We start from the raw sequence: 16058 nt of genomic DNA, 5'->3' as shown, positions 1-16058 counted from the left end.
CTTTAATCTTGGCTAATGTAATGATGATGTGCCTTGGTGTGTTCCTCCTTGGGTCCAAGTTCTCTGGGACTCTCTGAGCTTCCTGGACTTCCTGGAAATCTATTTCCTTTACCAGATTGGGGAAGTTCTCCTTTATTATTTGTTCAAATAACTTTTCCACTTGTTCTTTCTCTTCTCCTTCTGGTATGCCTATAATTCAGATGTTGGAATGTTTAACAATGCCCTGGAGGTTCCTAAGCCTCTTCTAATTTTTTTGACTTCTTGTTTCTTCATTATTTTCTGTTTACTTCTTTCTTTCTTCCTTCTGGGCCACTCCATTGATTTGAGTCCCAGTTTTCTTCTCATCACTATTGGTTCCTTGTGCATTTTTCTTCATTTCACTTAGCATAGCCTTCATTTTTTCATCTAATTGTGATCAAATTCAATCAATTCTGTAAGCATCCTTATTACCAGTGTTTTGAACTGTGCATCTGATAGGCTTGCTATCTCTTTGTTGCTTAGTTATATTTCCTATGGAGTTTTGATCTGTTCTTCCATTTGGGCCATTTTTTTTTCGTCTTGTCATGCCTGTTGTGTATGAAGGGTGGAGCCTTAGGTGTTCAACAGTGCGGGCAACCCAGTTGCTGGGTTGTGATGCTGTATGTGGGGGTGGGGTCTGAGAGGGAACAATGGTGCTTTGCTCTACTCTCTGTTCAATTTCAGTACCTTCTACCGCTCCCCCAAGCAAACTGGGCTTTTCTGGTACTGATTCACATGTGGGTGGGCTTGTACACATTCTAGGTCCCTGTGGGTCTCTCCAGTGAACTCTCCCATGAGGCTGGGAGTCTCTCCCTGAGCCTCAACTCCCACAGAGGTTTTCAATTGGTGTTTTGAGGCTTTATTTCTGGGTGCTAGGACCCTGGGTTGTGTGGTCTGTCTTTCTCCCCAGTTTTGCCTGGTTTATCTGCACACAAATATGAAACCACCTGTCAGCCAGCCATCTTGTGTGCAGTGCCTCACTTCACAATCACTGCTTCTCTGAGTCTGCTGGTTGCCACCCCAGGCCCAGGGTCTGCCAGCCACTACCTGTGCATCCAGGGTCTGCTCGTGGCCATTTTGCATTCCCAGAATGCCTTGCACTCCCTGTGCCTCAACCCCTCTTCACCCAGCTGTCTGACTCTACCCCACCTACCAGTCTGGGTGAATGTGTCTATTTTAACTCCTTGGTTGTGCGATTCCCATACAGTTCAATTTTCTGTCAGTTCTGGTTGTTATTTTGTTTCTAAAGTGTTGTTGTCCTTATTTTGGTCATGTGAAGAGTCACAGTGTGTCTACCTACATCTCCATCTTGGCCAGAAGTCCTAATTTTACCAAAATTTTAAGAATAAAAGAATATCAGTTCCATACAAACTCTTCTAGAAAATTGAAAAAGAAGGAATTCTTTCCTAGTCATTTTAGGAAGCCAGTATTACCAGGAACCAAAACCAGATTTTACAACACAAGGAACTACAGATCAATACCCCTTATGAACATAAACACAAAAATATTAAAGATTTTAAAAATCTAATTCAACAATATATCAAGTAGACAAAATAATCATGATGATTGGATTCTATGATTATGTGGTTGAACATTGAAATTTCAATCAATGTAATTCACCATATTAGCAAACTTAAGAAAAATGATATAATTGTATCAATAGACATCAAAAAAGCATTTTACAAAATAAAATATCTACTCAATATAAAGCCTCAGCAAACTCAGGAAAAAAGGGAACTTCTTGATTCTGATAAAATAGCATTTATGGAAACATCATACTTGAATAAAAGACTGAATGCTTTGCCATGAAAATGAGAACACAAAGATGTCTTCTCTCAAAACTTCTATTCAATATTTTGCTGAAGTTTCTAGCAAATTCAATGAGGCAGAAACAACATAAAAGACATCTAGATTGGAAAGGAATAAGTAAAACTGTACTCTTGGATGACATATTACCTATGTAAAATTTCCAGTTGATTCTACCAAAATGCTACCAGAACTAGGCAGACCAGAAGCAATGACCCAAGCTTTCTAGACAGCTCACCACTGCTGCCCTGCCCAGCACTGCTGGCTGCACAGAGTAGGAGTGGCTGTAGATCTGTTCAGGACAAATAGGCTACTGGGGTGGCCAGAGAAGGCCTGACAGGTACAGGCTTCAGAAACAGCACAATAGAAACAGGAAGACTGGAGACTGAAGATCACTGGAGAAAGCAAGGACAGCATGCTGTCACCACCTTGTATTATAATAGAGCAGAGGGAATCTTCCAAATGCCATCTGGGAAAGATTCAGAGAAAATTTTATCTAAAATTGTCCAAGGCCCTGAAAGGAGGTGGTCAGCCCTGATCATAGGATACTATGTGATTTGGGGGGACAGGGAGTGCATGGAGAAAAGAACCTCCAGGGACCCATGTGACAGCATGGGGGCCATGAAGATATTCTTTTAAAAGGGGAGCTGGGACATACCTAAGGCTTGACAGGGACCCCACCATGCAGTCCAGTATGCATGGGCAGGACATAGCAGCCTTACTAACCAAAAACTCAGAGTCAGAGAAAACACCAAATGGGGAAGAACTGACTCAACACAGCTTGCAAGTAGAGGACAGAGCAGTGTAGAGAATTCAGCCAAACCTCCTGTGAGAGAGAGACAGGCTTGGGTATGGAAGGCAGGACCTGAATACCTGAGATTTGTTCCACACAGCCAGAGCCTTTCACAGACAGGCAAACCCAATCCCCACATGTGGGGTAACAGACTCAGCCAAGTAGAGAGGTCAGGTCCAGGGGTTTCCTGCTAGTGTGTACATTTCTTCAGGGGAAAGAAGAAAAAGGCCCTGCACCAGACAACACAAGCTACACATCTCCTGGGGTGCCTATTTACTAAGCCCAGCAGAGCAAAGAAAATAGAGACAGGCAAGAGACACTATATTCTCTCCTGCAAAGCTGTTTAACATTTGTTTCATATCCTTCAAGTTGGGCATGATAAGGCATGAGGTTTTATAACATAATTTCAAATTTCATATATTGTTCTCCCTTTGTCTTACCCATACTACCTCTTTCCTCCTTTTTCATTTATTTGTTTTAAATTCTATTTTCTCTCTTGCTATGATTTGTTTCTATTCTGCACTATTACTATTGCTCCTCCTGCTAGCTTCTCAAAACCATTTGTGATTGTCATTAGTCAGTTCACATTCCTATTCCCATTCTCAAAATACCCTTATCCATGATCTCTCCACCATTATCAATCTTTGCTCATAGGTAGCAGATAAAGTGGTTGTTGTTACAGTTCTTCAATTTTATTTCTAGACAGTAACTATCTTTGTATTTCAAATCTCAACTTTCACTGTTCCCTTCTCCTACTCAATTTTGCCTTCTTCCTGCTCTTCCCTTTTTTGTTTTAAACATTAATTATTCCCTGTCTTAGCTGGGTTTTTACCCTTCACTCTTTATATTCCTTCTCCGTCTGTCTTCTCAAAGTAACTTCTCTTTCCTCTAGATATCTCTTAAGCTCTTCTTTCTTTCTTTGTGCCCTCTTATTCCACCTATATAAATCTTATCTCATTCATTGTTGATATCTCTGTGGTGGAGATTTTCTGCAACTAGGGCCATATCATATATATATATATGATATATATATGATCACACACACACACATATACACAAATATATGTGTTGTGTGTGTATATATAGATACATATATATAATGTTATCTGTTTCTTTCTCTAACTAGACATATATTTATATATTTTACTTGTATATCAGTCATAACCTAACACTACGTGCTTCTTCTCTTCTACACCATTTCACCTTCTGTCCTCTCTTTTTTAGTTATAAAGTAAAATTTATTTTCTTTTCCACTTTGCCTTGTCTCTATTCCCTACTCTTATTATCAGCTATCTAATACTCTCCCAAATCTCTTTTTTTCCAGTTAGTCATCTCATATTCATTTTTCCTTTCTTATAATAGTCTTAATCTCTTAAAATCTTTATTAATTTTGGCACCTTTGCTATTGATAGTGTAATTGTGGGTGATGGATATCTTTATGTGTATGAGTCTGTTTTCTAAGCTGTTTGGTGGTTTGTTCTGATAGGCCCTGTCTAACACTATACAAGATGCAGAGGGTGGAGTGACTCTCAGTCAGTCAGTCAGAGGGAAGAACCCACAGAAGAACAACCCAACAACTACCAAAACCCAAATACAACCACATAAAAGGCATAAAGGTCAGCACAAGAACATCAAGTTCAGGTGACAAAGGAGATTGCACCACTGAATCCCACAAGTCTCCTAACACAGAAGATCATATCATAAAGACAGGGAGTCAAAGCAGATAAGTTTAACAAATAGGAAAAAAACAAAACAAAAAAAACAAACAAGAAGAGTTGTCCAAAATGTGGAGACAAAGAAACAATCCTCAGCTGAACCAAAAGGAAGAATTCCCAAAAAGACTGCTAAATGAAATTGAGGCACACAAATCATCAGACCAGGAATTCAAAATAATGGCTATACTGATGCTCAAGGAGCTCAGTGAGAATTTAAAAGAACTCTGGGAAAACTTCAAAGAACTTACTGCGAACTATACAAGTATGAAAAGGGACATAGAAACTATCAATAAAAGCCAGACAGAAATAACAAAGACAATATCTGAAATAAAGAACACAGTAGAAGGAATCAAAATCAGATTAGATGAAGCAGAGGATCAAATCAGCAAGCTATAGGACAAGGTAGGAAAAATTCCCAGAGGAAAACAATGATAAAATACTGAAAAAGAGTGAAGAGGGGTTAAAGGAGTTGCAGAACAATATAAAATGTAATAATATCCATATAAGAGGATATCAGAAGACAAAGAAGAGGAGAAAGGGACAGAATACCTATGTGAAAAAGTGATTATAGAAAACTTCCCTAACTTGATGAGAGGAAAAGTCACACAAGTCCAGGGAGCAAGAGGATCCAAATCAAGATGAAACCAAAGAGGTCACCTCAAAGACACATCATAATTAAAAGGCAAAATTCAAAGACAAAGAGAGAATTTTAAAGGCAACAAGGAAGAAACAGATAGTAACATACAAGGGGGCTCCAATAAGGCCAGCAGCTTTTTCAACAAAAACACTACAAAAAGGGGAAGGGTTTACAAGAACAAGTACAAAGGACACATGGATAAAAAAACTAGGGGTGGGTAGAAATGGGAGAGAGGAGGGGAGGGCTGGGTGGGTGGGCTGGGATGGGAGTAAAAGAAAACTGTACTGCAACAATTAAAATAAAATTTAAAAATAAATAAATTGTATTTAAAAAAAGAAAGGTAACACTGCAAACCAGAAGTAAATTGAAAGAAATATTCCAAGTAATGAAAAGCAAAGGCCTACAACCAAGACTACACTACTCAGCAAGGCTGTCATTTAAAATAGAAGGTGAAATAAGGAGTTTCCCTGACAAAAGGAAGATGAAAGAATACACTTCCACCAAACCAATATTGCAACATGCTAAAGTGACTGCTTTAAGAAGATGAAGTTATAGGGTGAGAGAGAGGTAAAAAGGGGTAAAATGGCAATGAAAAATGACTTATCAATAATAACCTTAAATGTAAATAGATTAAATGTTCCCATCAAAAGATATAGGATAGTTGAATGGATTAGAAAATATGACATGACCATATGCTGCCTACAAAACACCCACCTCAGGACAAAAGACGTACACAGACTGAAAGTGAAGGGTTGGAAAAAATATTCCAAGCAAATGGAAGGGGAAAAAAGCCAGCATAAAAATACTTATATTGGACAAAATAGATTTCAAAACAAGGCCATAAAAACGGATCAGGTCAATTCATAATACCAAAGGGAACAATTTATCAAGGCATAAACACTGTAAACATATACACACCCTACATAAGAGCACTCAAATATATAAGGAAAAACTTGGAGAACTTCAGGAAAGATATAATGAGCAACACATTTATAGTAGAGGATTTAACATCCCACTGTCAACAATGGACAGATCTTCCAAAAAATCAACAAGAATATCATGTCACTGAATGACACCCTAGATAAAATTGAGTTAACTGATATATACAAAGTGTATCACCCCAAAGAAGCAAAATATACATTATTTTCAAATGCACAAAAAACATTCTCAAAACTAGGCTACATGATAAGACACAAAACAAGCATCAACAAATTCAAAATAATTTAAATTATATTAAATATTTCCTTGGATGACAATGGCTTGAAACTGAAACCAAACTCAAGAAAAAAACTCAAAAATTGTCAAATTCATGGGCACTGAATAACATGTTATGAAACAATCAATGGGTTAACAACAAGATCAAGGAAGAAGTCAAGAAGTTTCTGAAAGCAAATAAAAATGTAAACACAACAAACCAAAACCTATGGGATGCAGCAAAGGAAGTCCTAAGAGGGAAGTTCATAGCAATACAGGCCTAACTAAAAAAGACCCATTTCAAATGAATGACCCAACCCTAGATTACAAAAACTAGAGGAACAACAAAAACAAAGGTCAGTGTAAGTAGAAGGAAAGAAATAATCAAGATGAGAGAACAATTAAATGACATAGAGACTAAAAGAACAATTCAAAGAATCAATAAATCCAGGAGTTTGGAAAGAAAAGTCCAGGTATTTTGGAAAGAAAAAAAAATGACAAACTTTTAACCAGACTCATCAAGAAAATGAGAGAAAAGACTCCAATTAAACCAGGAACAAAAGAGGAGGTTACAACTGACACCACAGAAATACAAAGGATTCTAAGAAATTACTATGAACAACCTTATGCCAAGTAATTTGAAAGCTTGGGTGAAATGTAGAAATTTGTAGAAACAGATAACTTCCAAAACTGAATCAGGAAGAAGCTTGATAATAACTAGTGAAATTGAAGTAGTACTAAATAATCTTCTGGCACACAAAAGCCCTGGACCAGGGATAATTTTACCAAACATTTGGGGAAGAGCTAACCCCTATCCTTCTAATTACCACAAAAAATCCAAAATCCAAAAAATAAGAAGAGGGAAGACTCTTTCCCTCTTCCAAACTCTTAACTCTTCCAAACTCTTTTTATGAGACCAGCATCATCTTAATCCCAACACCAGATAAAGACACAATAAAGAAAGAAAACTAGAGGCCATTATTGCTGATAAACATACATGCTAAAATCCTCATCATAATATTAACAAACCACATCCAGCAATGCATTAAAAAGATCATACGCCATGATCAAGTGGGATTTATCCCAGGTGCAAGGACAGTACAATATTCACAAATCAAAAAACTCAATACATCACATAAACAAAAGGAAAGACAAAAATCACATGAGCATATCAATAGATGTGGAAAAAACATTTGAGAAGATACGGAGCTTGTTCATGAAAAAAAAATACTCAGCAAAGTGGTAGTAGAGGGAGAATATTTTCAACATAATGAAGGCCACATATTAGAAGCCCACAGCCAACATCATGCTCAATAGGAAAATACTAAAATCTTTCCCTGTGAGAACAAGAAGACAAGGGTGTTCATTTCACCACATCTATTCAACATATTGGAAGTTCAAGCGACAGTGATGAGACAAGAAAAAGAAATTAAAAATATCCAAATTGGAAAGAAAGAAGTAAAACTATCATTGTTTGGAGATGACATAATGGTGTACATAGAAACCCTTTTATAGTTTCCACAAAAAAAAAACTACTCAACCTATTAAGTGAATTCGGCAAAATAACCAGATAGAATATCAACATTCATAAATGAAAGGCATGTCTATACACCAACAAAGAAATAGAAATTAAGGAAAAAATCTCATTTACTATAGCAACAAGAAAAATAAAGCACAGGAATAAACTTAACCAAGGAGGTAAAAGACCTGTACTAAATAAAATACACAACACTAAAGAATAAAATTAAGAAAGATACAAGAGAGTTCCAGCCAAGGTGGAGATGTAGGTAGAAACCCTTCACTTCCTCACACAACCAAAAGGAGAATAACAACGAATCTAAAATCAATAAACAACCAAAAGCAGCAGAAAATCAAACTACATGGAACTTCAACAACCAAGGAATTAAAGAAAATTTCAACCAGAACAACCAGACTGGTAAGGTGGCGGACTACATGGGCCAAATCAGAAAAACCACTGTGAGGTGGCAGACCAGGCAGGCGAGGCTGGCTGAAGGCAAAACTGAGACTCAGATTTGACTATGGACTATGGCGGTTGCCATGGTGGGAGAAACTCCCCATCTCACAGGAGATTTCATTGGAAAACGGGCTAGAGCTGAACAGGCAAACCTTATTTTTCCCTCCCTGGCTGCTCACTCACAGATAGCACTGCAGCACAGCAAAGAGGGTTGCCCTGCCTGGGTGAGTACCTAAGGCCCCACCCCCTTACAACTTATCAGGTGTGCAGAGACAAAGAAATATAGCACAAATGAAAGAACAGAGCAAACCTCAGAAAGAAAACTAAGTGATGAGGAGATAGCCAACCTCTCTGATGTAGAATTTAAAGCACTGCTAATCAAAATGCTCACAGATCTGATTGAGCTTTGTTGAAAAATAAAATTAAAAAAAAAACACACAAATGAATAATACCCAAAGGGAAATAAAGCAAAATATTCAGGGAACCAACAGTGAAAGGAAAGAAGAGCCAACAGTAAGGAAACCAGGACTCAAAGCAACGATTTGGAACAAAAGGAGAAAATAAACATCCATTCCAAACAAAAAGAAGATACAAGAATTCAAAAAAGTGAAGAGAGTCTTAAAAACTTCTGGGATAACCTGATATGTTCCAATACCTGAATTATAGGGATGTCAGAAGGAAGAGAACAAAAGCAAGAAATTAAAAACTTATTTGAACAAATAATGAAGAAAAACTTCCCCAATCAGGCAAAGGAAATAGACTTCGAGGAAGTCCAGAAAGCCAAGAGAGTCCCAAAGAAGTTGGACCCAAAGAAAAACACACCAAGACATATCATCATTAAGTTACCTGAGATTAGATATAAAGAGATAATCCTAAAAGAAGCAAGAGGGAAGGAGAGAGTTACCTACAAAGGAGTGCCCATAAGGCTATCAGCTGATTTCTCAAAAGAAACCTTGCAGGCAAGAAGGGGCTAGAAAGAAAAATTTTGAAGTCATGAAAGGCAAGGGCCTACATCCAAGATTACTCTATCCAGCAGAGCTTTCATTTAGAATGGAAGAGCAGATAATGTGCTTCTCAGATAAGGTCAAGTTAAAGGAGTTCATTATCACCAAGCCATTATTATATGAAATGTTAAAGGGACTTATCTAAAAAAAAGAAGATAAAAAATATGAGCAGTAAAATGACAACAAACTCACAGCTATCAAATGAATGTAAAAGAAAAACAATGGGAACAAAAACAATGAAAACAAAAACAATGTAAGCAAACAACCAGAACAGGAACACAACCAGAAAAATGGACATCACACAGAAGGATTTCAGTGGGGAAAAGGAAGGGAAGAATAGGGGGGAAGAGGTACAGGGAATAAGAAGCATAATTAATAGTCATAAAATAGATGGGGAAAGACAAAAAATGGTATAGGAAACAGTGGACTCAAATAAATTATATGTATAACGAATGGACATGAACTAAGGGGGGCAATGATAGAGGGTTGAGGGGGCAGCGTGGAGGGGGGATAAAGAAGGGAAATTGTGAAAACTGTAATAGCATAATCAATTAAAATATTTAAAATTAAAAAATAAGATAAAAAAAGAAATTAAGGAAGATACAAATAGATGGAAACATATACTATGTTCATGTATTGGAAGAATTAACACCACTAAAATTTCCATACTACCAAAAAGAAATTTATTGATTCAACTCAATCCCTATTAAAATACCAATCACATATTTCAAAGATACAGAACAAACATTTCAAAAATTTATATGGAACTATAAATGACCCTGCATAGCTGCAGCAATTTTGAGAAAGAAGAGCAAAGAAGGACAGATCACCATATGTGACATCAAACTGTACTACAAGGCCATCGTAGTCAAAACAGTCTGGTACTGCCATAAGAACAGATGCATAGATCAATGGAACCAAGTAGAGAGCCCAGAAATAAACCAAAGTCTCTATGGTCAATTAATATTCAACAAAGGGATCAGAAGCATAAAATTGAGTAAAAACAGCTTCTCCAACAAATGGTGTTGAGGCATCTGGATAGCTACATGTAAAAAAAAATGAAACTCGATCACCAACTTTCACCATACATAAAAATAAACTCCAGATGGATAAAGGAGTTAAATATAAATCATGACACCATAAAAGTCCTAGAGGAGAACACAAGCAGGAAAACTGCCAATATCCCACCCAGCAATAGTTTAAACAATATGTACCCTAGGGCAAGGGATATAAAGTACAAAATAAACAAATGGGGCTACATCAAACTAAAAACCTTCTCACAGCTAAAGAAATCATCAGCAAAATGAAAAGAGAACCAACCATATGGGAAAACATATTTGCAAATGATACCTCAGACAAGGGTTTGATCTCCAAAATATATAAAGAACTCACGACTCCACACCAGGAAGACAAATAACCTGATTAAAATATAGGCAAAGGACCTAAACACATACTTCTCCAAGGAGTACATACAGAGAGCCCCTAGGCATACGAAAGGATATTTAACATCACTAGCCATCAGAGAGATGCAAATTAAAACTCCAGTGAGATACCACTTTACACCAGTCAGAATGGCCATCACTAACAAATCAAAAAACAACTGCTGGTGAGGTTGTAGAGAAAAGGGAACCCTAGTGCACTGTTGGTGGGATAGCAGACTGGTGCAGCTTCTTCAGAAAACAGTATGGAATTTCCTCTAAAACTAACACTGTAACTGCTTTTGGATCCAGTGATTTCACTACTGGGATTATACCCTAAGAATCCTAAAACACTAAATCAAAAGGACCTGTGCACCCCTATGTCCATAGCATGTTATTTATAATAGCCAAGTTCTGGAAACAGCCTGAGTGTCTATCAGTAAATGAATGATCAAAAAACAGTGGTACATTTACACAATGGAATACTACACAGAAAAAAAGAATGAAGGAATGCCCATCCTTTGTGACTACATGGATGGACTTGGACAGCATTATGCTAAGTAAAATAAGCCAGGCAGTGAAAGAAAAATACCATATGATCGTCTCTATAAGTGGCATCTAATCAACAAAACAAGTGAGCAAAAAAAGAACCAAAGACATGAAAATAACTGACAGTGACCAGAGGGGATGATCGAAGGAGATTATGGAGGGAAGAAGGGGAACATGTACAAAGGACCCATACACAAAACAATAAGGTGGGGATTGCCTTTGGGAGATGGCATTGGACAGAGCAGGGAAGAACAATAGGAGAGGGGGTAATGGGAACTATTGTAACAGAACAATATTAAAAAATACATGTTAAAAAAGCTATCAGAATTATAATGAGATTTTTATCAAGATTGCAGTATGCATCAATATAAATAATCAATATAAAATCAAGGATAGTTTTATGCACTAGGAATAAGCAATTAGAATTTTAATTTAAAAAACAATACTATTTAAATCTCAACAAATTTTAATATTCAGGAATAATCTGATAAAATATGGGAACTACCAGTACATTAATACTATAAAAATTATTGAGAAAAGTTAAAGACCTAAATGATTAATGAGGTCCACTGGAATCATGAAGCAAAAGACTCAATATTTTTTATAATTTTATTTTAATTGTTGTTTATGTACAGTTTTCTGTCTTTTAGTCCCATTCCAGCCTACCCCCCACAGCCCTCCCCACCTCCTTCCCATTTCCACCCCAACACCTAGTTTTTGTCCATATGTCCTTTACACTTTTTTCCTGTAAACCCTTCTCCTTCTCCCCTGAAATTCCCTCCCCTCTCCCCTCTGGTCACTATCAGCCTGTTCTCTATTTCAGTGTCTTTCATTATATTTTGCTTGTTTATTTGTTTTATTCTTTAGGTTCCTGTTAAAGGTGAGATCATATGGTATGTGTCTTTCACTGCCTGGCTTACTTCACTTAGCATAATGCTCTCCAGTTCCATCCATGCTGTCTCAAAGGGTAGGTAGGAGCTCCTTCTTTCAATCTGCTGAATAGAATTCCACTGTGTAAATGTACCCTAGTTTTATGATCCACTCATTTACTGATGGGCACCTAGGTTGCTTCCAACACTTGGCTATCGTAGATTGTGCTGCTATGAACATTGGGGTGCATAGGTTCTTTTAGATTGGTGTTTCAGGGTTCTTAGGATATAATCCTAGCAGTGGAATTGCTGGGTCAAAAGGCAGATCCATTATTAGTTTTCTGAGAAAATTCCATATCATTTTTCATAGTGGTTGTACCAGTCTGCAATCCCACCAACAGTACACTAGGGTTCCCTTTTCTCCACAACCTCTCCAACACTTATTTGTTGCTTTGTTTCTGATGCCCATTCTGACTGGTGTGAAGTGGTACCTCATTGTAGTTTTAATTTGCATCTCTCTGATAGCTAGTGACACTGAGCATCTTTTCATATGTCTCTGGATCCTCTGTATGTCCTCCTTGGAGAAAAGTCTGCTCAAGTCCTTTGCCCATTTTTTAACAGGGTTGCTTGTCTTCTTAGAGTGGAGTTGTGTAAGTTCTTTATATATTTTGGAGATTAAACCCTTGTCTGAGGTATCATTGGCAAATATGTTTTCCCATACAGTTGGTTCTCTTTTTAATACTGTTTTCCTTAGCCATGCAGAAGCTTTTTATTTTGATGAGATCCCATTTGTTTATTATTTCCTTTATGTCCCTTGCTCTAGGGGACTATCAGTAAAAATGTTGCTGTGTGAAATATCTAAGATTTTCCTGCCTATGTTCTTGTCTAGGGATTTAATGGTGTCATGGCTTATATTTAAATCTTTTATCAACCTTGAATTTATTTTTGTGTATGATGTAAGTTGGTGCTCAGGTTTCATTTTTTTGCATGTAGCTGTCCAGTTCTCCCAACACCATTTGTTGAAGAGGCTATATTTGCTACATTTTATGCTGCTGCCACTTTTGTCAAATAACAATTGACTGTAGAGACTTGGGTGTATTTCTGGGCTCTCTATTCTGTTCCATTGGTTTATGTGTCTGTTCTTAATGCCAGTACCAGTCTGTTTTGATTACAGTGGCCTTGTAATACAGTTTGATATCAGGTATTGTGATCCCTCCTACTTTATTCTTCTTCCTCCAAATTGATGCAGCTATTCCAGGTTGTTTATGGTTCCATGTAAATTTTTGAAGTGTTTGTTCTCTACCTGTGAAATATGCTATTGGTATTTTAATAGGTATTATATTGAATGTATAAATTGCTTTGGATAGTATGGACATTTTGATGATGCTAATTCTTCTGATACATGAACATGGTATATGTTTCCATTTGTTTGTGTCTTCCTTAATTTCTTTCTTCAGTGTTGTGTAGTTTTCTGAGTACAGGTCTTTTACGCCCTTGATTAGGTTTATTCTGAGGTATTTTATTTTTCCTGTTGCTATGTCAAATGGGATTTTTTTCTTGATTTCCACTTCCGCTGTTTCATTGTTGGTATACAAAAATGCCTTTGATTTCTGGATTTTGACTTTGTATCCCACTGTTTTGCCAAATTCATTCATTAGGTTGAGGAGTTTTTTGGCCGAGTCTATAGAAATTTGTATGTACACTATCATGTTATCTGCAAAAAAAATGACAGTTTTGTTTCCTCCTTTCTGATTTGGATGCCTTTTATTTCCTTTTCTTATCTAATTGCAGTGTCTAAAACTTCCAATACTATATCGAATAGAAGTGGTGAAAGTGGACAACCTTGTCTTGTTCCTGATCTTAGCGAAAAACTATTTAGTTTTTGCCCATTGAGTATGATGTTGGCTGTAGGTCTCTCCTATATGGCCTTTATTATGCTGAGGAATGCTCCCTCTATTCCCACTTTACTGAGTGTTTTTATCATAAACAGGTGCTGTACCATATCAAATGCTTCATTCTTCATTCTTTTGGAGTCTTTTTTCCTTTTATTGCTCTTTCTGGGATTTTTTCCTCCTTATACTCAAGCTTGCTGATTCTATCCTCTGCTTCATCTAGCCTGCTTTTGATTCCTTCTACTGCATTCTTCAGTTCAGAAATTGTATTCTTCATTTCCTCTTGGCACTTGTTGATAGTTTATATTTCCTTTTTCATGTTGATATCGTTTTCAGTGAGTTCATTGTAGTTTCCCTATAGTTTCTGGTAGTTCATTGTGAGCTCATTGAGCTTCCTGATAACCATTGCTTTGAACTGAATATCTGATAGTTGAGTTGTCTCTATTTCATTTAGCATTCTTTCTGAGACTTCTTCCTTTCCTTTCATTTGGGGATTGTTTCTTTGTCTTCTCATTGATTGTGAGACTCTTCTTGTTAGCCTCAGCTTCTTAAACTGATCTTTTCTGGCTCCCTGGGTTTATGGTATGAACTTCTGTGGTAGAATACCTGTAAGATTCAGTGGTGCAGTCTCCTTGATCTCTGGAGCTCACTGGTCTTAGGCTGTCATTTAAGTTGCCTCTGTATTTGTCTTCAGGTTTTGATTGTTGTTGGGTCTTTCTTTTGTGGGTCCTTCCCTCCAGCTGGTTAACTGAGGGTCACTCTGTCTACCACCTCTTGTATTTTGTTGTCCTGGTGAGGGCAGGTTGTGTTGAAGCTGGTTTTCCTGTGTATACAAGGTTTTGAGGATTCTCTCTTACTCTTGTTCAGTTGTTTGTACTGGGTAGTTTCTCCGCTATTTCTGTTGTATTTTCAGATAGGTCTTAGATTGAGGTTTGTGTGGTTTCCACTCCCTCCTTCACGTTCTTCTGTTGTTATCTGTTGGGGGTTTCTTTGTTGTTGCGTTTCCTCTTCCAGTGGGTATCCTGGTGTTCACCACTTCCACTTACACTTCCACTTACACTTTTTTGTGATCAGTTGGAGGGGGAAGGCAAAATGGTTTAAGACAGCAAGAGAGTATTCTATGATATTTACAGTAGCAGCCAGTAGAGGAGAGATAGGAGATCCTTTGACTATGTATAGTGTTACCCATGATCTTCCACCCAACTAGCCACTTTTTAGAGAGGATAGAAAAAAGATAAGACTCTTATTGGGGAGGGAAGGATTGTGAGTTGGATCTAGAAAACAGTGAAGTTGTGGGAGGTCAGATTCTGAGGTATGGTAAGAGTAAAGGATAGTCAATAGGTATAGTGTGTGAGAAAATAGAGTTAACCACTACAATAATAGAGTTCAAGAAATTGTAAAGTGGGCTAAGATCTGGGAGGGGTGTTGTGAAGTATTTACAATTGTATGGGACAGCTATTATTTACAATAATATTAGAGCAACAATCATATGACAGAATCTACGTGATCTGGATAACAAGAATACAGAGTATAGGACCTTGAGTAGTGTGCTAATGGAACACAAGTGAAGGACAGTAAATTAGCAATACACTATGAAAGAGAGAACAGGGTAAACCTGTCAAATGATACAATACAACCAGCCAAGCAAACAAGACTATACAGAAAGAAGAGTTATACAAAAATGCTATTCAAATAAAAGCTGTAAGAATAATGAAAAAAATAATACAAATATGCAGTAACTTGTAGGTTCTCTGTAACAGCAAAGTGAAATTTGTCTCACTGTCTCAGTTGTTGGGATGCCCCCTCTTTGAGTCCAACTCTGGTCTTTTCACAGTTCCCGGTTTTTTTGTCTCACTTGTGGGTATTTTTTAAAAAAGGCAGAAGAAGGAAGGAAGAAGAGATAAAATTGGAAAGCAAGAAAGAAGGAGTAAAACAAGAAAGAAGGAAAGAGAGGAAAAAGGAATTGAAAGATAAAAAATAAAAATAATAATAAGTTACTTACAAAAAAAGAAAAAGGGAAAGAAGGATCCCCTTGTTGGTTTCCAACTGGCAAACTGGTTTTTCTGGTTTTGCTGGCTGCAGCATGCTGAGGGGCAATTGGTATGGCTTTTCTCCCTTCCCCATCTGTACTCAGTCAGCTTTGTGCATTCTCCCCAGAGCTAGCCTGGTGCCTCTCCCCAGCGCCTTG

Source organism: Phyllostomus hastatus, unplaced genomic scaffold (assembly GCF_019186645.2).
Source record: "Phyllostomus hastatus isolate PE091 unplaced genomic scaffold, TTU_PhHast_1.1 phas_contig_118, whole genome shotgun sequence".
Classification (NCBI taxonomy): domain Eukaryota; kingdom Metazoa; phylum Chordata; class Mammalia; order Chiroptera; family Phyllostomidae; genus Phyllostomus; species Phyllostomus hastatus.
The sequence above is the reverse complement of the archived record's forward strand: the minus strand, read 5'-3'. Positions refer to the sequence as shown.